The sequence below is a fragment of the Pongo pygmaeus genome, chromosome 11 (assembly GCF_028885625.2).
Source record: "Pongo pygmaeus isolate AG05252 chromosome 11, NHGRI_mPonPyg2-v2.0_pri, whole genome shotgun sequence".
Classification (NCBI taxonomy): Eukaryota; Metazoa; Chordata; class Mammalia; order Primates; family Hominidae; genus Pongo; species Pongo pygmaeus.
The window spans coordinates 77934877-77958737 of NC_072384.2; the positions used below are offsets into that span (position 1 = coordinate 77934877).

General features: G+C 39.2%; 1 protein-coding gene across 22 annotated transcripts in view; it reads left to right on the top strand.

The window, feature by feature from the left end:
* OSBPL6 (oxysterol binding protein like 6) overlaps window positions 1-23861 on the top strand; it is a 203493-nt gene that overhangs the window by 70540 nt on the left and 109092 nt on the right. Inside the window, exon 3 of one of the 22 annotated variants that reach the window (XM_063647650.1) lies at window positions 7647-7946. The exons of the other annotated variants lie outside the window; for them this stretch is intronic. The gene's annotated coding sequence lies outside the window, so the exon portion shown is untranslated. The remainder of the gene's footprint in view (window positions 1-7646; window positions 7947-23861) is intronic. 22 annotated transcript variants of the gene reach the window in all.

Consider the following 23861-nt stretch of genomic DNA (forward strand, 5'->3'; position numbering starts at 1 on the left):
CTTCTTCATTAATTGGAATGATTCTGTAAAAAACAACTGTTCCACATTAAGGCCTCAGCTACCTGCTGCTAATGATGTGTCATAGAAAAGCAGGATAAATTCTTTATTATTTTCTTTTATGCACCAGTTTCAAGATGGGTTGGTTAGCTGACCTCCAAAGGTGACCAATGAATTGTTTTTTTAGAAGATCATCATAACCATATGGACTTAAACACATTTGATATGTTTCAATTCAATTGTAGTCATTATTTTTTTTGGGTTATCTAATTATCCCATTTTTGGCTAGGAAAGCCCTTCCAATTGACTTCCAAGCTGTATGTATATGTATATGTATATGTATATGTATATGTATATGTATATGTATATGTATGTGTATGTGTGTGTCTATCTTCTCTATCTGTCTTTCTACTAATTTATAATGTGGTCCTAGTAGACAAGATGTTTCAGGCTCATTCTATTTTTTTGTCTCCAGACCTGGGATTGGCCATCTCTCTAAGGAGCTCTAAGATGGAAATGGTATTTCCAGATACAATATGGGCACAAGGGGTGGTGATTACTACTTGGTTAGTTATTATTTCTAGGCCTTTTCAGAGGATAAAGTTAGGAAATTTTACCTTTAAGTAAACTATTTCTTGAGCTCATGCTGATAATTCTAATTCAGATTGGAAATAACAAGGGAGAGTAAACTCCATCTCAAAACAAAACAATACAAACAAAACAAAACAACAACAACAACAAAAAACCCCTGATGCTTATCTATATAAAGTTTAAAACTAGAAGAAAGGAATCTTTGGTATTAGAAATCAAAATGATGGTTCTTTGAGGAATTATTGATTGGCAGGTTAATTTCTATACCTTGATTTGGGTGGTGGTCATGTAGTTGTATACATTTGTAAAACATCACCCTGTATACCTAAGAATTACTCACATTACTCCTCAGAAACATTATAATTGAAAAAAAAAGCAGAAGAAAAACATAAGAGAACTAACTAAAAAATGATGATTAGTTAGAAAAGTATGGGATAACAGATCAAAGACTATAAGATAATATAGAAGGAGCTAAGGATATAATTTTCAAATTGTAGAAAAAAGAACTGCAAAAGGATCTTAAAATATTACACAGTCTGTTTTTCTGTCTACTCCTTTTCCCTTTCAGAAAAGCTACATTTGAATGTGTCTGAGTAAAGAAAGGACTCAGAAAGGTGAAACACAAATATTATTAGTTACTGGCTTCTGCAGTACAGAAATGGCTGGAGGCCTTGATGCAAAGTGTCTTATGTGAAGTGAAGAGATCAGAAAACAGATTATAGAAGTTCAAATGGATAATTTTGTATTGAACGAATTTCAGCTTTGGTTGACCTTTCTTCAACTGTTTTCTCACTTTGAACATTTTTTTGGAAAAGGGATTTTATCTCTAGAAATGAGATATTCAGTGTATGAATATAAGACAAGATTAGCTGGGTACAAACCCCTCATGTCCACAGTGGTTCTGGTTTTCCTTTATAGTCAAGTAAGAGCTATGTCACCATTTTTGTCACATTTCTCCTACTGATCCTAAACTTTAATGTTGCTGTTATTATTATTTAATGAAAGGCAATGTGTAAGACATTTTGGTTAGTATTTTGTCTTTAGCAGGGTAGGGATATATGTGTTCATGCACAGAGTCGATATCTAAGGCAAAACATTATAAGTATGTATGTTATAATTTGAGATGAAGACCTGAATTATTTTACTTACTTTATAGGAAAATTTAGGATAAAGTATAGAGGTAGATTTTTTTGCTTTGCTAAAAAAACTCTGCCCATACAGGTTTAAAATACCAGTCTCAAAAGTATGTCAGTTTTCAAGTTGAATATCTACAATAATGAAGTAAATTTGTTAAATATTTAACAGATTAATGTGTGAAATAATTGTTTGAGTATTAAATTTTCCATAATATGTATTGCAAAAGAGAATTGTTTTTGATGGATGAAAATGCAAATTTACCGGTATTTTAGGGTAGGAACAAAATGTTAGCCAAACTCCACTTCATTCTTATTCAGAATTTGTCTCCAAGGCAAGGATTTTATGATCAAAATAAATGATACCAGAAGTGTCATTGTGTTTATTTAAGCTTAATATTCATTTTTTAAAAAGAAAAATGTTAATATTTTGAAATAGAATCACTGAAATGCAGTGTGACAAGAGCAGAGTTCCCTTTGATATTTCAACAGGAAGTAGCTTAATAGTCTCCCTCTTTAGGGATATGGGATCCAGTGGATTAGTGGTGGAAGAGAAAAATCTGAATGCTTAAGTTTCTAAATCACTGTTTAAAGGGACAATGTTAGGGCATAGGCAACTATGTTCATCATCCTAGTGACCAGTATTTAATGAAAAAATTAGGAGACATTAATATATATAGATCTCCTTCACTTTAAACTGTTTCTAAGAATTAATAATTTGGGTAAATATGGGATGGAGATGAGGAATCAAATACAGTTGAAATTTAGAGTTGGAAAAAGTGCATCCAAATTCCATATAGTACTCAACAGACTCTTCTGATACTTAATTAATTCTTGCCTTGTTAGAAATTCTAAACTCAGTCTTTTGATGCTATAGTTTCAAATTTATCATGGAAATGGGTGGAAAAATTAGATTTTAAAAAAAAAACAGCTTTTTAAAAATTTGCTGGATCTTATCTGTTCTGAAATGAGAATTAGTTCCATAATAGTTTTCTCCAGAAACGGTGTGTTAGTATGATCTTGGACAAAAGCACATATAGAATAGTCTGTCAAGGCCAGGCGCAGTGGCTCACGTCTGTAATCCCAGCACTTTGGAAGGCTGAGAAGGGCAGATCACCTGAGGTCAGGAGTTCAAGACTAGCCTGATCCACATGGTGAAACCCCATCTCTACTAAAAATACAAAATTAGCCAGGCGTGGTGACACATGCCTGTAATCCCAGTTACTTGGGGGACTGAGATGGGAGCATCACTTCAACCTGGAAGGCGGAGGTTGCAGTGAGCTGAGATTGAGCCATTGCACTTCAGCCTGGGCAACAAAAGCAAAACTCAGTCTCAAAAAAAAGAATAGGCTGTCAGAGCTGGAAGAAGCTTTGCAATCCGCTAGCAGCCTAGCATCCTTGGTTTATAAAGAGTTCAAGCCCCAGAGACGGTAAGTTACTTGTACAAAGTGACACACATCAAGGCAGCAGAACCATGACTAGAAACCCAGACATCTGACTCCTGTTAAGTGTGGTTTTCTGCTGTATTGGGATGCTTGGTAATCACTCTTTTCTCTCTGTGACCACGAACGTGTGCTTGGGGACATGGCAGTCTCCTGCCTGCAAAACGTCATCTCTCGTACTTCATGTCTGAGGACCGGCAGAGACACTCAACTGTGTACACGTGTTTGTGTGTGTGTGTGTGTACACAGGTGAAACAGAAAATTCTCAGTATTTTCTAAAATGATGATGATAAATTTAAAACTGCCTCAGGATCCCTGAAGCTTCTTCTTTCTGCTGTTTGGCCAGTGCTTTTAGTCACTTATAGCCCACATTTACAACAGAGAGGACTGTGGCATGTTATGAAGCTCAGGGAGCTGTCTGGTGGCAGGGCCTCCCTTCCTTGTCACCCACAATGGGGCTGCGATATGGGACACTACCCTACCTTCCTTGGTGAATGTCAATTGCTTTGTCCAGTAATATCTTTCAGTTATATCACTCAGTTCTGAAAATTATCTAACCAGGAAAAAGTAAAACCCATAAAACATGAAAAAAAAAAAAAGTAAATTAAGTCCCTTGAAATTACTTGATTTGAAGCATCATTCTCTCATATAAATGTCCAAACTAATCATTATCACACTAACACTGTGGGTTTTTATGGCATCATTTCCTTTAAAGACCTTATAGCAATTCAGAAATGTTAACTCCTGAAGATTGACCATATTCCTGTAAGCACTAGATTAGGCACTGCAGCACCTTGCATGTCTGGTGAGTTCCCTAATGAGGTTGAAAACAATTTTGACTCAGACAGAGTGATAAGGGCTCATTTCACAAGAGGACCTCTAACATTTGTGCTGGGAAACAGGACCAATTATAACTAATTTCTAAATTGCATAGCTTTGAACTATTTGGAGAACGAGGGCCTTTTTCAACATACAAAATTTCCTGGTCTTCAACATGATAATAATTGGGTTTTAATGTATTCAGTCTGCAGGCAATACTTCCTCTGTGTATTTTCAGGCCCCTTACAATTGCATATTCTCCAATGGGTCCCTAGCCCTTACATTGGGAATCATTTGTATAGACCTCAAAGGGAATGTGAAAACTCAAGAGTATTGTCAGTGGGGCACAGTGACTTTTTAAATATTTTACTTTTTTAGGATTTTGTACTAATTGTTATCTTATTAAAATTCATGTGTGTTTCTGTAAAACGACTAAACACCACGCAAAAAGTTTACATAGGATACCAGGATACATTTTTTTTTCTTTAGAGACAGAGTCTTGCTCTTTTGCCCAGGCTAGAGTGCGATGGTGTAATCATAGCCCTCTGCAGCCTCCAACTCCTGGGCTCAAGCAGTCCTCCTGACTCAGCCTCCTGAGTAATTAGTACTGGCTGATTTTTTTTTTTCACTTTTTTTTAGAGATGAGGTCTTGCTATGTTGTGTTGGCTGGTCTTTAACTCCTGGTCTCAAGCAGTCCTCCTGCCTTGGCCTCCCAAAGTGCTAGGATTATAGGCATAAGTCACTTCCCCTGGACCAGACGAGACTTTTGTTTTGTTTTGTTTTTTTGAGATAGCATCTTGCTCTGTCATCCAGGCTGGAGTACAGTGGTGCAGTCATGGCTCACTGCAGCCTCAACCTTCTGGGCTCAAGTGATCCTCCCACCTTAAGTTCCTAAGTAGCTGGAACCACAGGTGCATGCTACCAGGCCTGGCTAATTTATTTTTATTTTTTGTAGAGACAGGATCTCCCTATATTGCCCAGTCTGGTCTCAAACTCCTGAGCTCAAGTGATCTTCCTGCCTTAGCCTCCCAAAGTGTTAGGATTACAGGTGCGGGCCAGTGTGCCGGCTGGATACTTTAATTTATTCATGCTGTTTTCCAAGTTCCAGTTCCAGTATTGAGTAATTTTCCCTCACTGTATTAGAGGTTACTGGTTCTTTTTTGTGGTGGCTTTAAGTGGGAAGATTTATCCCAGCTCTTGGAAGCATGGCAGCCTTTTCGTGGGGAGTCTAATCTGGGTTGGATTTAGGCCCTGTCACTAGCCTAAATCTGACAAGACTGAAGCAGGCACTACCTTCGTAAACTTTTTTATTTTCTTTCTCTCTCGCTCCCCTTTCCTCCTCTACCTTTTTTCTTTCCTTCCTTTTGTCCTTCCCTCCCCACTTTGTTCTACAGATATTTATTGAGTATCATGTAGCTTTGAGAAACTTGCAGACTAGTGGGTAAAACATATGCCTGAAAAAAATCACAGAAATCTCTAATTGCAAACTGTGATAAATGCTAAAACAAAAATGCAGGTGCTATGAGACTGCGAAGCAGAGAGATCCGGCCCAGCCTGCAGGAGCAGAGAATACTTCCCCAGGGAACTGACGGTTAGGCTGAATTGGGATTAACTAGATGCTAAGGAAAGGGAAAGAAGTGTTTTTTGGGCCAAGGAAACAGAATGTGCTTTAGGACTTAAGAGGATGAGTAACATGGTGTGAGATGAGGCAAGGAAGGAAGCAGGGGCAGATCACACTGAGATTCACAGGGCCTGTTGGGGATTCTGGTCTCAATCGCAAGAAGACCACAGTGAGCCCCGTGAACTATTGGAGCCCCATGTATGTGTGTTTCTGATTTTTGTAGGATAACACTAAGCGTTCAGCTGTTTATTGACCTATTACAACTTAGAGTATGACTTACAGTGATTGCACCCAGGATGATACCTTATAATTTACAGTGAGCTGGTGTCTCAGAAAAGGATGGAAAGTAAAATCCTGTGGCATTTGGGATTCTCCCTTTGAACAGTGAAAGAACCAAACAGAAGCCAATTCTGTTATGTCAGCATGCTCTACCACAGAAGCCACCGGGTTTGTGGTTGATCAGCTTGCTCCGTCTGTAAGGTGGGCATGGCTCTTGTGAGGGAGCAGATGGTACTCAGTTGCTCGGATCCTGCAGGTCAGCAGGAACATGAACACAAAGCCTTAACACATGGAGCGAGGTTGAGACCTCAGAGCACCGCCCCTCACAGTCTCTTCACTCCATTGATAACAGGTGGCTTCAAGAATCTATGTGCAACAAGACCACAGAAAAGAAAATTATGAAACTAAAGCAATTCAAAGTTCTTTCAACTTGCCCCCATTTGTAAGCACAATTATTATTATTGTTAACCACATTCAATTGTGGGGTCCAAGATTTTTCCTGGTACTTTTAAATCTTTTCCTCATTAGTGACCCTTAGAAAAGTTGCACTTAAAAAAATACTAGGAGGTAGATAAGACTGGAACTCGCTGTGTCATTCACAAGGGTGTTTTCTGGACATGTTGATACAGATGGTGTCAGTGGGGTCTTGAGCAGCGTGGGGAGGAGAGCCAGAGAGACATGGCTATTTTTGTTTTTGCCAATGCACTGCAAACTGTCAAAACAAGGTTTAGGCCAGACGTGGTAGCTCATGCCTGTAATCCCAGCACTTTGGGAGGCCAAGGCAGGTGGGTCACCTGGGGTCAAGAGTTCGACACCAGCCTAGCCAACATGGTGAAACCCTGTCTCTACTAAAAATATAAAAATTAGCCGGGCATGGTGGCATGCGTGTGTAGTCCCAGCTACTCAGGAGGCTGAGGCAGGAGAATTGCTTCAACCCGGGAGGCGGAGGTTGCAATGAGCTGAGATCTTGCCACTGCACTCTAGCCTGGGTGAGAGAGTGAAACTCCGTCTCAAAAAAAAAAAAAAAAAAAAAAACAAGGTTTATCATTTTCTTCAATGACATGAGTCTATCTATTATGTCTTTACCTTCCCCACTTCACCTCTTCCATACTCTTAAGCTCTATTATAGGATGAAAAGAAAACTGAAAATAACAAAAGGTATATCTAATATTCTCATTGTAGGATATATGTAAGTATAAGCTATATATTATTCTGTTAAGTGATTTTCGGGTTTCATCAGGGGCAGAGAAAAGTGAAAACCCAGAGAAAAGAACATTGGCCAAAAAACTTGAGGCCAAGAAAAGTACTGTGATGTAACAGGTTAAATGTGAAATTGTCCCATGCCTGCTGTGTATAAGATACTGCACTAGGCATTTAACAGCATAGAAAAGTTTGAAACAACCAAGGAATTTACATTCTAAATTGAGACCAGCTGTAACTATAAGCAACATATAAAATGTCAAGTAATTGCAAAAAAAAAAAAAAAAGAACAGATGAGGTGTCAGAAAGTAGTTTGTGATTTATTGCCAAATAAATGACGCTATCAGTGAAGTGATTTTCTCCGCTAATATCCATACTTCCTAATGATGAAGACCATGCGTGGTGGGCTTGCAGTGCTTACCATAGTGGTAGGTGTTGAGTAAATATTGGCATGAATGAATTAGTGAGTGAATGACTGAATCAAGGCTGGAGAACACTAAAGGTTTTAAAGTAAATATGGTGCTTTTAGATTATTTAAATTTTCTTTTTTCTTTTTTTTTTCAGATGGAGTTTCGCTCTTGTTGCCCAGGCTAGAGTGCAATGACGTGATCTTGGCTCACTGCAACTCTGCCTCCCAGGTTCAAGCGATTCTTCTGCCTCAGTCTCCCGAGTAGCTGGGATTACAGGCACCCGCCACCATGCCCAGCTAATTTTTGTAGTTTTAGTAGAAACGGGATTTCTCCATGTTGGCCAGGCTGATCTCAAACTCCTGACCTCAGGTGATCTGCCCGCCTCGGCCTCCCAAAGTGCTAGGATTATAGGCGTGAACCACTTCACCTGGCCCTTATTTAAATTTTCTAAAAGGTATAATTATAGTAAAGTACACACATCTTAAATGTAACTGTGATTATTTTTTATATCTATATGGATACACAAAACTACCTCCAGATGAAGATATAAAGCATTTCTGACATGTTGGATGGTTCTCTCATGACTTCTTCAGTCCATACTCCCCTTGGAATGCCATTCTGATTGCTGTCATCACACATTAGTGCAGCCTGTCTTTGAACTTCATATGAATGGAATTATACAATCCTCTCTTATGTTGAAATTCATCCATGTTGTTGCATGATGTTGCATGAATCATTCATTTTTTTCATTTCCGTTTATTATTTCATCATATGACTATTCCACAATATTCTATATTTTGTCTCTCTCTTTTTTTTTTTTCTTCAGAAAATAGAGACATTTATTCCTCCTTATAGCCAGAGCATTGAGGCAGGTTCACATCTGGGTTGGTAGGGCTCAGAGATGGCAGCAAGTGACACCCCTGCCCATTTTTTCCTCCATCCTGAGCATGTTGGCATCCATCTTCGGACTTTTTGCCCCATTGTCCTAAGATGGCCTCCAGTGCTTCCTGCGTGATTGTATGTGCACTGAGCTTCAATCTGCAACTTTGTGTTTGTGCTGAGGGTATGCTTTTTGGATTGGTCCATATTGCTTTGCATAGCTCTTGTTCTCCTGTGTGTCAGTATTGGCAGGCCAGGGTATAGCTCTCTGCTCATTTAACTCTTCTTTAATACCATTTACCAGTTTATTATAAAGGATACAATTGAGGAACAGTCAGACAGAAGAGAGGTATAGGGCAGGACATGAGGGGACGGGCCAGGAGGGCATGTAGAGCTTCTGTGCCCCACCTTGGGTGTGTCACTCTTCCAGGACCTCATTGTGTTTGCCAACCTGGAAGCTCCCACAATATTCTGTGTTAATGGACATTTGGGTTAGTTTAAGTTTGGGACTATTATGAACGTTTATAAAGCTACTATGAACAATTTGTGTTTTAATGGGCATAAATACTCATTTCTCTTGGGTATATAATATGGAATTGCTGGGTCATAGAGTATTGGTACCTTTAGAAGATATTGCCAAACATTTTTCTAAAGTGGTCATACCAATTCATTTTCCCAACAGCAATGTAAGAGAATTTAAATATGGATCCTTAACTGTTTTGTAGATGTCAGTAGAGTTCATTTAAAATGTGTAAAGACGCTGGTCATTGCAACCCAAGGGAGGGAGGGAATGAATTTTTCCCAGTGTTAGCATTACTCATATTTCCAGACTCCAAACCCTGCCTCTCCCTTCCAAGGCCTTGTTATATTACAGAGTAAGCTCCAGAGAGCAGGAATAGTATCTGATTTCCCACTGCCACAAGCTCAGGGCCAGGCACAATATAGGCATTCAGTCAGTATTCAAGTGGATCCTGAGGTAGGGCCATCACTTAGGAAGGCAAATATAGGAAAAGCATAGTGGCAGCCAGTTACTGAATTCTGACCTTTATGGAGATCAAAGCTCCCAGCTTTATCCCTTGCCAGGTTCATGTCATTCATCCCAACTTAACTGAGAGTCTGCTCTGCGCCGGTAACTCTTGCTTTACTACTGCTGCAGAATGTCAGGCAGGGTGGATGATAACACACTGGCTGGTCCAGGTATGGGTTAGTGGCCACAGCCTCTCTTTGCTCCCTGAGTAGCCCAGACTTGCAGAGTGCCTGGTAGTAAAGAGGGAGCCTGTGATAGGACCCCTGCAGCAGGGTTGGGGGTAGGCTCAGGACAGGTCTGCACCATGGAGAACAGCAATCAGGCAGTTAATGCTTTCCAAGAAATTCTTCAATTTGGCTCCCTTATCGAAGATGACCTCTTATTTTCTTTTTGTGTGGAGAGAGATGAGCAGGGAGAATCATAAAGCATGACTATGAATGATTTGAATCTGGAAATATGTGCAATGTGACTTTTGGGCAAAGCTGCTTTAATAATAATAAAAGGTAACATTGAGCACTTCCTATATACCAGGCAGTGTTGTTTAATTCTCATTACAACTCTGTGAGGTGGACACTCTCTTAGTAGCCACATTTCACAGATAGGGAAACCAAGGAACAGAGAGGAGGCATACCTTTCCCAGCGTCACACAGTTAGAGGGCGGCAGAGTAGGAATGTGAACCGACATGGTTCCAGACACGGGGCTCTTAGCCACTCACCGCATGACAGCTGCCTATTTTTTGTGGTGCTTTGAACTTCTAAAATCATGGTCTTTATTTCTATGAGCCTCACAAAAGTTGGATGTTTGATACGAATGTGTTAATCATTTGGGGATGTAATTTCTCCCAGAGATGGCAATTTTTTAGTGTGAAGAAAGTATGATGTATATAGAGGTGTTATAATAATCCACTGGTCTTGGTTTTGAAAAAGAAAAATGTTAACCTAGCATTAGTTGATCTGTGTTAGAAAGTTTACAGTACTAGGCCCTGAACACCTTACCTGTAATCTCAAAAGTAACTTGAACTAGGTTTTATCAGGCCAAATCCCCATTTTGCAGATGAGGAAATAGAGGGTCAGATAGGCTGAGTAACCTGCTCAGGGCTTCAAAGTTAGAAAACATCAACACTGGGATTGGAATTAAGCCTGTTTAACTCCAAAGCCTATGTTATCTTTACACAGTACCACAGGCTTCCACTTGTGCCCAAAGGAAGCTCTCAATTTCAAGGAAATCATAGTCTACCTTGTTTGCCCTATCCAGGTTTTTAAAATCAGCCTATGACATCAAATTATATTTCCAGAAGAACAGCTTTGAATTGTAATGGATGGCATTGTTCACTGTCTCGGCATTTTAAAATTTATTTCAATTTTACTGACAATACCATCTATTTAAATACAGGAAGCTTTAGTCATAAGAATGCTAATATGCCTGATTTAGTTGTTAAATTTTATTGTGCTCTAATGAGCAAACAAGTCACTGTGGAAACCAAATGGAAATCCAGATGAAGAGAGATACAGCAAGAGGTCTAAGAAATGGGGCAGCTTGAAATAATTCCCTCAAAGCAGACTGGGAGACTGAAGAACTGACTCAAAGAGAAATTTGGCTGCTTAACAATGTTTTGTTTTTGCTTAAAAACAAAACAAAACAAAAAAGAGAAATTCAGCCAGGGTTATTCAGTAAAGCTACATATGAAAAATGATACAGATTATACAAACCTTAGACTTATTGAGGGTCTATTTTATCATTTCAAAAACTGTGTAATTTATGGCAGTGCTACTAACAGTGTTCACCTAATTTATTAATAATTTTAAACATTATTTTGACCTCAATTTGCATGTGACAAACATATTTATACTTTAAAGAATATACATAATAGTTATTTTAAAGACTGACTCAATTAAAACGCTTAGAATCTCCTGCTCCCTGCCCAAGGATTCAGTTGCCATTCCAGTAATCCAATAGATACCAGAAACGTGATATTCTAGACTGAATGTTCCAGATGTCATTGATATGAAAGCCCTACCAGATAGAGGACCCAACAGAAAATTTCCCATTAGCACAACTTAGTCAAGACAGTTCTGTAAAAGTCTGTTCTTTCATCTGGTTTAGGACTTAGATTGTTCTTTCAGGATTTGAGGCTTAGGAAAATTACTTTTGTCCAAGAGTGAATATCAAAACTCATTTATGTAACAGTTTTTGAACTGAGTAGCCAGAGAGATGTCATCTGTGAACACATGGCTGCAGACAGTGGGCAGCTGTCCAGTGGTCTGGCAAGAACTTGCTGTTCATCACAGCCCTGGGCTTCATGTAAGAGTGAAGTCAGCCTCTACTTGGCGATCCAAAAAGCGTTTCAGTTACTGCCAAGTGCCATGTTAGGACTTGTCAACTTCTGCCCAATTAGTATCAGACTGCTGATGTTTGGATATACTTTTGTTAATCTTTCCCTGTCTTGGCACTTGTAGGTTCTGTTACGTATCAGATTCTGTAATTTTTGCATTTTGGCACTTGGATATTTAGTGTTAAAGGCATATTAGAGATGATGATTGAAATGATCACTGTATATGCAGGTCTTGAGAGCTCTTGATCCAAGGCCCCAGAGGCAAACAGTATTTTAAGTTTGCAGCAGGGGAAAGACAGGATCAGCTATCTTGTGATTTATCTAACTTGGAAGTATATTATCAGTTACATCAATGGGAAGGAAGCTTTTAATGCACCACTGTTAGTAGCTGTTGGCAGATCACTAGTCGGTAAATGCCCTGGCAGTAGCATTACAATTCTCCTCTCTCAGTTTGCTTCACAAGAAAACAAGTCTCATTGCATATCTTTTTAACTGAAGTCTTTCTTCAGCAAAACTTGTCTGAGTGCAGGTACTTGTCCATTTGATTTAAATGATCAGTCACTTGAGCTTTAGCACACTTTAGCATCCTTCTTGCATACTGCAGCAAAAAGCATGAGCATCTGCCATGGGCATAAGTGCACATGGTGCAGGTGGGCTTACAAAGATGGAGCAGTTGTAGACATTGCCCTCAGAGAGCATCCAGTCTTGAAAATAAAAGACATGTGTCAATAACTTTGATCAAGATGGGCTGAGGAAATTCCCATAGGTGCTGAGTGAAAGTTATGAAAGTTAAGATCCTGGATAATTCCACTGAGCCACAGAGAATGGCTTCTTGTCATCCAGACAGGGCCTGAAAAGGATGGGATTTAGACTTTGGAGATGTAATGGGGAGACTGTTCTAGGTAGAGGAAATGCACAGAGTGGATAAAGAGTGAGTATGATTGAGGAATTGCAAGACGTTTCATTTGCTTGAAGATTTCAAGAAGTATATCCTGGAAGAGAAAGGTGGAAAGTTAGTTGAGGTAAGATCATGGAGGACCTTTAATAGTAGGCTAGGGAATTTCGGCTTTATTCTCTCTTTCTCTAATTTCAATATTAACTTAAGTATTTTAATATGGCTGGGTGCTGTGGCACATGCCTGTAGTCCCAACACTTTGGGAGGCCAAGGCAGGTGAATCACTTGAGCTTCACAGTTTGAGACCAGCCTGGACAACATGGTGAAACCCCGTCTCTACAAAAAATGGCCAGGCATGGTGATGCATGCCTGTATTCCCAGCTACTCAGGAGGCTGAGGTGGGAGGATTGCTTGAGCCTGGGAGGTGGAGGTTGCAGTGAGCTCAGATTGTGCCACTGCACTCCAGCCTGGGTGACAAAGTGAGACCCCGTCTCAAAAAAAACGTAAACAAGTAAATTAAAAGTATTTTAACCTAAGGTCTGATTATTATGCCATTAATAAACAGTAAAGTGATCCTTTTGGCAGTTTGTTGGGGAACAAATACTACTGTTTATAAGCTGCAATATTTATAATATGGGTGAAAATAGCATTTTTTGGCTGAAAATTTTAAACAGAGGCAGTCCCAAATACATCACATAACCATGTCACTCGGAGAAAGTCAGCTAAGGCATACAGCATACACTTATTTTGATTTGTCCATAGATTTGCTGATATTGGGATCTACATTTCACAGCTTTTTTCTTGGCCAGGTGGGTGTTGATAATGCCTAATAGCCCATATCTCTGGCAAACAAGACACCAGCTTGTTTGAAAGCTGAGTCATTGAGCTCTTTTATCTTTCTTTCCAATTTCCTACTTAACATTTTCCCTTTACATTGGGCACGTGGTAAGCAATGAGATGCCCATTGATTTGCTGCCCAGGAAAGAGCAGCTCTGGCTTTTTTCTATTCAAAGTAATTATTTTAGTGTACCTATAGTGTGCCTTGGAAATATTCTGAGCTGATGTTTTTAGTTATTGCAAGCTAGTAAAAGAATTTTATCAGATAGGCTTGAAACACTTTTCAATTGATAAAAACATTAGTGAAAAGGGCCATCTTTGTTAGTATTCTCTGGCTAATTAACTCAGTTGATTAAAGCTTGAGGCTTATGTGGGCAAGGTCAATTTTTTTTTTTTGCTCTGTGATCATGTCTTGCAAACTTGAGTCTTGGCTTTCAATAAATAATTATAATAATAGCAAGCACTTATGTAGTCTTAAGTGCTATACATAAATAAACTAATAAATAAACTGTACATAATAAACTAATTTAATCCTCAGAATAATCCCAAAAGGCAGGTACTGTTACTCTCTCCATCTTCACAGATCATGGAACAGAAGCTATGTAACTTGCCCAAGGTCACATTACTGGTAATTGACTGAGCCAGGGTTTGAACCTAGGCCGTTAGGCCTCCGGTCTTTACCATTGATCTCATTCAAATCCAGGGACACCAGTAAGGGTGCCCCTAGATTTAATTAAGTAAACACAATGTGTGTCTACATATTTAGAACTATGTATTCTCCATAAGGTGAAACTTTGAATTTAAGAATTTTCAAACCAATATTACAATATCCAGACACCAAAAATATATTTACATCTCTTTTGTTGTCCACTCAACAGTATGTTTCAGATATAGGAGTGTGACTAGGATGCAACTTAAACTTCAGATTGTACCCTGCTGAGCAGTTTAAAAATTGTCCTCTAGGACCATGATTTTTTTTTTTAAATCAAAGACACAGAAATTTTTGTATCCAATTTCAGACACTTTCCAGAGTCTCTGAAGCACACTCCTAGGTCCATAGATATTTTCCCCAAGCAATAGAGAGTAATTGAGCAAGAGGATAACATGATCAAATCTATGTTTTAAGAAAGATAACTCCGATGACAATGAAAGATGGCCTGGAGGAGATAATGACTGGGAGTAGAGAAATGAAATGGTAATGGAAAAATAACTATTTTCTAGCATGATTTAAGGATACATAGTGATGTCACTAACTAAGGAAATATAAGGAAAGGAAAAGGAGCAAGGGTAGAAAGATAATGGGGCTGGGCACGGTGGCTTACACCTGTAATCCCCACACTTTGGGAGGCTGAGGCGGGTGGATCACTTGAGGTCAGGAGTTTGAGGTTAGCCTGGCCAACATAGTGAAACCCCGTCTCTACTAAAACTACAAAAATTAGCCGGGCGTGGTGATGGGCGCCTGTAATCCCAACTACTCACGAGGCAGAGGCAGGAGAATCTCTTGAACCTGGAAGCGGGAGGTTGCAGTGAGCCAAGATTGCACCACTGTACTCCAGCCTGAGAGTGAGACTCTGTCTCAAATAATAATAATAATAATAATAATAATAATAATGGGTTTGATTTTTGAACACACTGAGTTTCAGGTGCCCTTGATATATTGCAATGGAATGGACAGTAGGAAATTGCAAATGCAATCTGGAAAAGAAGTCAGCATTGAGGAGACTGATTGAGTAGTCTCCAGCAAATGGTAGGTTTAAGGCCTCAAAGCGAGACAAGGTCACCCAGGAGAAGCCAAATGGAGAAAAAAAAAGGGCGAAAAAAAAAAGAGGAACCAGTAAAGCTGACTTGGGGAGAAGAGACTCGGGGGAGCAGCAGCAGCAGCAGCATAGCATTTGAGCACTTCCATATGCCTGGACTGTTATGAACACTTTACATGCATTAATTTGCTTAATCCTCAGGCAATTCGGTGAAAGAGCTACTTTTTCCAGATGAGGAACCTGAGGCACAGAGAAGTAAAGTAATTTTCACAAGGTCACAGAGCTAGTAAGTCACTTTCAATGGTAAATTAGCAGTAGCATCGTTAAGCAAATGTAATTGAGTTAAGTTTTTTTAAACTCTTTTAAAGATTTAAATATAGATTAGTAAGCTTTGATGATAGGATTTTCTACTTTCCCCCTGCTGTATCAAATAAATATAGTACGATCGTCATAATTCATGAGGGAAATATGATCTGAGACTTTCATAAATTTACCAATTCCCTAGGCCTCTCTCATGCAAATATTCTGTCAAGATTCATGCATTTCTTAAATATTTTTATATGATAGTTTAAGCTTTCCCTGAAGTTTTCTCTCAATGAGCATTTGGGCATTGGTTGGAATATCCTCTGAAATGGTTTCATGAGTCACATTTTAAAATATTTCTACTTAGAATAAATGTTGAACTGTTTTAGCGGTAATCTGAGAGATCATCAAATTTTACTTTTTTCTTTTTTTTTTTTTTTTGAGATGGAGGCTCACTCTGTTGCCCAGGCTAGAGTGCAGTGGCATGATCTTGGCTCACTGCAACCTCTGCCTGCGGGGTTCAAGTGATTCTCCTGCCTCAGCCTCCCAAGTAGCTGGGATTACAGGTGTGCACCACCACACCCAGCTAATTTTTGTATTTTTAGTAGAGACAAGATTTCACCATGTTGCCCAGTCTGGTCTCGAACTCCTGACCTCAAGTGATCCACCCACATCGGCCTCCCGAAGTGCTGAGATTACAGGCGTAAGCCACCACGCCTGGCCTTTACATTCTTCTTTATAAGTTTCCCTGAACTTCTCTTTGTCTCCGTGAATCCATTGCTTCCTCAGAACCTCTTCATTTTGTTTTCCCTTTTATTACTCCACTAGAAGAGTTTTTTTTTTTTTTTTTTGGAGCCCATTTTCTCACAATAATTTTTTAAATCACTTCATCAGAGTTATGTGCATTGAAGAGCAAGAACAATGAAACCGTATCAAGCCACCACAGCTGGATTCACTGCTAGGCAAGAGTCAGCAAACTACAGTAGGTGCCCACCACTTTTTTATAAGTAAGGTTTTGCTGGAACACAGCCACGTTTATTCGTTTATATATTGTCTGTGGCTACTTTCCTGGCACAGCAGCAGAGTTGAGTAGTTTCATCAAGGGATTGCACAAAATCTAAAATATTTACTGATCTGGACCTTTACAGAAAGTTTGCTAACTCTTTCTTTAGAGCATACTCCTTTCAGAAGATTAGGATGTGTCCTAAGCATGTTTATAGTGCTTTAGAATTAATGGAGTTACTAATTTTTATACAATTTTATTCAACTGAATAATAGAACTGTTGAGTGGTTTCTGTAATATTTATTCTTTGGATTTCACACAGATGTTGTCAAGGGAATAATAAAATTGCAGATTCCTTTAAATAGCCTCTACTCAGAATTCTTAGCTGTATGATCAGTCATCTGAATTTTTGTCAGCGTTAACAATACTCTTTAATTTGGGGGAAAAAATCTTTGAATGGTTAATAAATGTCAAGTACTTCCTGTGCTTGGCTTTTAAATTTTGAAGAAAGAAAACACTTTCCCTACCCTCAGTGAAATAATGTCAATTAAATCTAAGTTATATGCAAACAAAAAAATCTGAAAAAATTGGCTAAATGATAGAGCTGTGATAGACTGAGAAAATTATGTTTGTCTTGAGCAAATTAGTTTATTAGGGTATATGGTTTATTAGCATTTATAAATAAAATATCTTGTTATACTTTGATCATGTTTCTGAAAAATAATGAATGTTTTATTTCTCACTGATTATTTTGCTAAGGCAAAAAACACTTGAGGCTGTCTAGGTTCACCTTCTGTCCTGTCTACTGTTAGTTCTTGGTTTGTCCCCTCCTGTTTCCACTCTACCAGGTTGCTTCATCCTCCCATCTGATCTTCTGAGGTTCTCTCTTGTCTTTTTCCTCCCGTTTGTTCTGCAGCTGGATCCCCCTCCCTGAAGTATGATCACGTGGCTCTCCTGTTCTGAACTTCGCTCCTGTTCTTTACAGCCTGCACAGTGAAATTCAATCTCTCACCAGCGTTTGAGACCTTCCACGCTGTTTCAAACCTTTTCTCCGGCTTCCCCTCCTCTACTCTCCTCCTTTGTCCCCTAAGCTCTGAACTCTGAACTACAGACTACACTTTCCCATCTCTTGATTTTCATATACTTTTTTCACTGTTTGAAATGTCCTTTATTCATCCCTGCATGTCCATTTTCTGCCTGATCTACTAATCTTTCAAATGCCTCCTCTTTTGAGGAACTTCTTCTGATCTGATTCCCACCCAGCCCACAAACCCCAAGCTAGAATTATTATTTTCATGCCATCAATATTCATAGCACATATTTTGCTTTTGTAACTTAAAAAGATTATTCATATACCTTTTCCTGTTATCTAGGGCTTCGAGCCCTCTAAATTTCTTAAGGGCAAGAGCCTGGTTTTTGCTGATTGTTACATTTCTAGATCCTCTTTAGTGTCTGGTTTTGATGTTTATATATAATAACTACATAATTGACTTACTGTTGTGGATTAATCAATCAATACTTAGTGGTGGATATGAAAACTCTGATATGTTATTTCAGCTTGTGAATTTTAACTTCTTTGATATGTAGTAGCATTGATGAGATAAGATGCTTTTCTGAGGTTAAATGTCTTTTGCTCTTTACTCATTAACAAGAAAGCCACAGTAGTTACTAGGTAAGAATGACTGAAATTTGTATATTTCATCTTCAGGAAGTTACCCCAGCACAACCTGTTTCCATTAAACCTATTGGATTGTGGCACTTAAACTATATTCTCCAGAGACTTAGATACCCTCAGTGAACTTGAAACTTTCATAGGTAGGAAAAGAAAAATCAATTTTTTGTCTAAACATTGCTGCTAGTGGAAAAAAGCAAAATGATTATCTTTTCACTAATGAAGTTAGTGGTGACAATAGGCAAAGTAAGCAAGATAATAAAAAAAGGTGTTGTACTGTGTATTGGGCTACAGATTTCTAGAAAAGCAATTTAGAATGTTGAACCCTAAATTAAGACCAGTCCTTCTTTGTAGAAATGGTGTGAGCATTGAAATAAAACCATGGCCCACATATGTGAGAAAATGATCAAAAGTATCTCATTTCTTGTTTTTGGTATGAAATAGACTTTGCTATCTAGATTACGTAGATAACTCTTCTGGTTGTCTTTACTATTTTAAGAATTATTTATTATTGTACAGAGTGCTGGGGTTTACTTAATCTTGTCTCCATTTTGCATTATATGCATTTACTTAGTAGCTACATGGGACAATCTAATCTTTGGTAGACTACATCTTGATTTCTGATGGGCTTGAATAAGAAAGGAGAGGAATGTGCGGGGAATGCACTAGACAAGAACATGTGGGCAAAACCCAGGCTGTGGGAGGATTAGTCACATAGCTTAAAGGAAAATTCTGTTGCAAAGATAATGGATCATTTGCTTCCTGAATGAGCCATTCAGAAGGAACTGTTGCCAAGTCACTAAACTCTCCTGAATGAGATTTTCCAGAGACGCCCACTGGCTAGTACTGGTTAGTGTGGGAAATTTTGTTTAAATCAACCTTTTCAACCTTTACAACTTTTACTTATTAATGATTTAGAAAGATAATGTTAGCATCCTTTTTGATCTATAGAGGATATGTTTAAATAGAACATGATTCCTATTGTGAATGTGTTTCGGTTAAAACCAGATGTGCTGTACGAAAAGAAAATGCATGTGTGTGTGCACGCATGTGCGTGCACACACACATGCACATCAATTTTGGTTATACTTTTTAAAAGAACCAATCTTCCTATCTCTGAGTATATTTCTTAACTAGGATATTTCTTAGTGTGGCTTTAAGAATTAATCTTCAATGTACTTTGTCACAAGCAGTAATCAGGCTTGAACTTTATACACTTATTACCTTTGGACTTCTGCCCTGCACGCAGTTTATGTGCAAGGTAAAACAAGACCCAGTGAAATTTCTTAATTAAAATGAGGTTGGGACAGGCGCGGTGGCTCACACCTGGAATCCCAGCACTTTGGGAGGCCGAGGCAAGTGGATCACGAAGTCAAGAGATCTAGACAATCCTGGCCAACATGGTGAAACTCTGTCTCTACTAAAAATACAAAAATTAGCTGGGCGTGGTGGTGCACACCTGTAGTCCCAGCTACTTGGGAGGCTGAGGCAGGATAATTGCTTGAACCCGGGAGGTGGAGGTTGCAGTGAGCTGAGATGGCACCACTGTACTCCAGCCTGGCAATAGAATGAGATCCGTCTCAAAAAAATTAAAAAAATATAAAATAAAATAAAATAAAATGAGGTTGAATTGCCACTCAGTGAACTCTGGCTTTCTAAAATAATATATGTCACCTAGAAATTTGGAATGTGAATGTGACTATATAAACCTGTATGTCCTAATCAAGCTTTTGAAGCTGAATTAAGACAAATGTTTCTAATGTTTTTGGCTTAACTATCAGAGATGATTGGTTATAACTGAACCATGTGTTAATAGTGTGGTGGTAATTTTTAACTCAGAGTACTCAGTCCCCCTGGAGGTTATAGCGGGTACTACACTTCATCTTGGTTGTCTTTTTGAAGGTTGTACAGAATATTCACATGAACATTAATTATGGTTGCAGAACAAGCCAAAACCTCTGTTCTTTGACATTTCATATGCATTATGTGAAAATATACACTTTCGTGCATTTAATAGCAAAATGGACAATAATAGATTAGTTTCTTACAGAATACATGTAAGTCAAAACCTTGTAAATTTCTATTTTAAACTCTAACACACAGTAAGTGTGAGAGTTAAAAATTGTGTGCAGGGCTGCATAAATGTCTTCTTTTGAGAAGTGTCTATTCATATCCTTTGCCCAATTTTTAATGGGGTTGTTTGTTTGTTTCTTGTAAATTTGTTTAAGTTCCTTGTAGACTCTGGTTGTTAGACCTTTGTCAGAGACGGATAGACTGCAAAAATTTTCTCCCAGTGTGTAGGTTGTCTGTTTGCTCTGATGATAGTTTCTTTTTCTGTGCAGAAACTCTTTAGTTTAATTAGATCTCATTTGTCAATTTTTGCTTTTGTTGAAATTGCTTTTGACTTTTTTTTTTTTTTTTTTTTGAGGTGGAGTCTTGCTCTGTTGCCCAGGTTGGAGTGCAATGGCTTGACCTAGGCTCACTGAAACCTCCGCCTCACAGGTTCAAGCAATTCTGCCTCAGCCTCCCAAGTAGCTGGGATTACAGGCATGTGCCACCACACCTGGCTAATTTTTGTATTTTTTAGTAGAGACAGGGTTTTTCCATGTTGGCCAGTCTGATCTCAAACTCCTGACCTCAGGTGATCACCTGCCTCGGCCTCCCAAAGTGCTGAGATTGCAGGTGTGAGCCACCGTGCCCGGCCGCTTTTGACGTTTTCCTCATGAAATCTTTGCCCATGCCTATGTCCTGAATGGTATTGCCTAGACTTTCTTCTAGGGTTTTTATAGTTTTAGGTTTTACATTTAAGTCTTTAATCTGCCTTGAGTTAATTTTTGTATAAGGTGTAAGGAAGGGGTCCAGTTTCAATTTTCTGCATATGGCTAGCCAGTTCTCCCAGCATCATTTATTAAATAGGGAATCCTTTCCCCATTGCTTGTTTTTGTCACGTTTGTCAGAGATACCATGGTTGTTGATGTGCAGTCTTATTTTCTATGCTGTCCCATTGGTCTGTGTGTCTGTATTTGATCATGTCCTTTGCAGGGACATGGACAGAGCTAGAAGCCATTATCCTCAGCAAACTAACACAGGAACAGAAAACTAAACACTGCATGTTCTCACTTGTAAGTGGGAGCTGAACAATGAGAACACATGGATACAGAAAGGGGAACAACACACACTGGGGTCTGTGGTGAGAGGGGTGGTGGGTGGGAGAGCATCAGGAGAAATAGCTAATGCATATGGGGCTTAATACCTAGGTGACGGGTTGATAGGTGCAGCAAACCACCATGGCACACATTTACCTGTGTAACAACATGTACATCCTGCACATGTACCCCAGAACTTAAAAGGAAAAAAATTGTTCGCACAGAATTAAAGTCCAGTCCCTGCTTCCCAGAGTATACACAGTCTGGTATGGAAGACACAGTTCACACATAAAACTGTAAGACCAGGACAGCCTGATACAAATAGAACTGACCAAAAGTACTGAGCAGCTTCTTCTTCCTAACTGGAAAGATCAGTGAAGGAGTTGGGAGTTGCAGTTTCGAGCTGGATTTTGAAGGATGTATTGGCAAAGACTATGGTGAAAGCAGAAGGAAGTAGATGGATGCTCCTTGGGCTAAGGTTTTATTTACATAGGCAGGTAGCCAAGGACAGACACACACAGCATATGTGATGTGATGGGAGAGGGCGGAGGAACTCCTTAGGTATGGTTAGTGAGATTCAACCTGTCTTATCCCTCCCCTCTGCTGCTGCTTAGTGGAGGAAACAGCGGGAAGGAAAGGAAGCCTTAATCTTCCCCCATGGTCCTCTATTCTGGTTTACCTTCCCACTTGCTATTTTAGAATGGTAAGAACTTGTGGAGAATCAGACTAGGACAGAGGAATGGGGGTGAGTGGGCAGAAAGAGCTGCAGGATAGCACAGGGGACTCTTTAGCATGCCTTTTCTTTTTTCTCTTTATCAGTGTCTTCTCTGTTTCCAAACCTTGGCAGAGTTCATCATAGGAAGGAGGAAGGAGGAGATGGCTAAGGGAGTTTCTGTTTTTTGTTTTTTGTTTTTAGACAGGGTTTCGCTCTTGTTGCCCAGGCAGGACTGCAATGGCATGATCTCAGCTCACTTTAACTTCTACCTCCCGGGTTCAAGCGATTCTCCTGCCTCAGCCTCCAAAGTAGCTGGGATTATAGGTGCCTGCCACCATGCCCAGCTAATTTTTTGTATTTTTAGTAGAGATTGGGTTTCACCATGTTGGCCAAGCTGGTCTCGATCTCCTGACCTCAGGTGATTCACCCACCTTGGCCTCCCAAAATGCTGGGATTACAGGTGTGAGCCACTGCGCCTGGCCTGCTAGGGGAGTTTCTATAGCTGACAATTCATATTCCATCTGCCTATAATTAAATGAGATTAAAGAGCATAGACTGAGTAGTGTGTGCAGACAATAAAAAGATGCAATGCTGAGCATACAAAAAGAATTCTGATGGACCTTAGCCTTAGTATTCAAGGTCATCATCATAATCAACAATTAAATTTTACTCAGGACTTACAAGGTACGCGGAATTGTCTTATAACACAGTAGAATTTTTTAAAAAATTTTATTTAAAGAAGTGGAAGAGGAGTTAGAGCAAAAACTTTTGCAGAAAGATGGCACTTAAGGGGAAAATCATGGCATTGGATGCTGGCCGAACATAAATCTTTTGCAGTTTCAGTAAGTTGTAGCCTTAGAATATGTATGTATGTATACATGTGCTTGTTTGTGCATTTTTCCCGTTCTCAATAAGTTAAAAAAAAAAAAAGGAAAACTAAAACAGAGTGAAAGGATAGGCTTGAAAAATAAGTCAACCCCAGCGAGTGATTTTTAAAGCTGGCTTGTGAATAAAGGAGCCTACTAGAGAGGTTTATGGCTGGAAGGAAAAAAAATGTCTGTCATGTTTCAGGATCAGAGAGTAACTTCTACTTTGGATTACTTGTCACATTCTTCTCTTATCTTATGATGAATTTATTTATTCTCTTGTAAAAATACTGTGTTTTAGTCCATTTGTATTGTCATAAAGGAATACCTGAGGGTGGGTAATTTGTAAAGAAAAGAGGTTTATTTGGCTCATGGTTCTGCAGGCTGTACAAGAAGCATGGTGCTAGCATCTGCTTCTGGTGAGGGCCTCAGGCTGCTTCCATTCATGGCAGAAGGTGAAGGGGAGCTGTTATGCAGAGATCACATGGTGACAGAGGAAGCAAGAGAGAGAGAGAAAAGGAGTCCCAGGTTCTTTTTCAGCAGTCAGTTCTTGTGGGATATAAAAGTGAGAATTCACCCCTCAGAATGGCACCAAGCTATTCATGTGGGATCTGCTCCTGTGACCCAGACACCCCCCACCAGGCCTCACCTTCACCACTGGGGATCACATTTCAACATGAGACTTGGTGAGGCCAAACTATATCCAAACCATAGCATACTGTTTCTTTGCTTTCTGAGAAATTATGTCAAGTTAAAAACTATATTCTTTTATAGTATGTATAGAGTCCGCTCTTCTTGCTAGAGGATTGTTCTAGGAGTTTGGCTACAGTTCTCCTCTTCTACAGCAAATTAGAGACTGTTCATGCATTTTTGTCAGGGCACTAGTGATTGTACATCTATGTGCATGTATGATGAAACCACTTCATACTTACTATT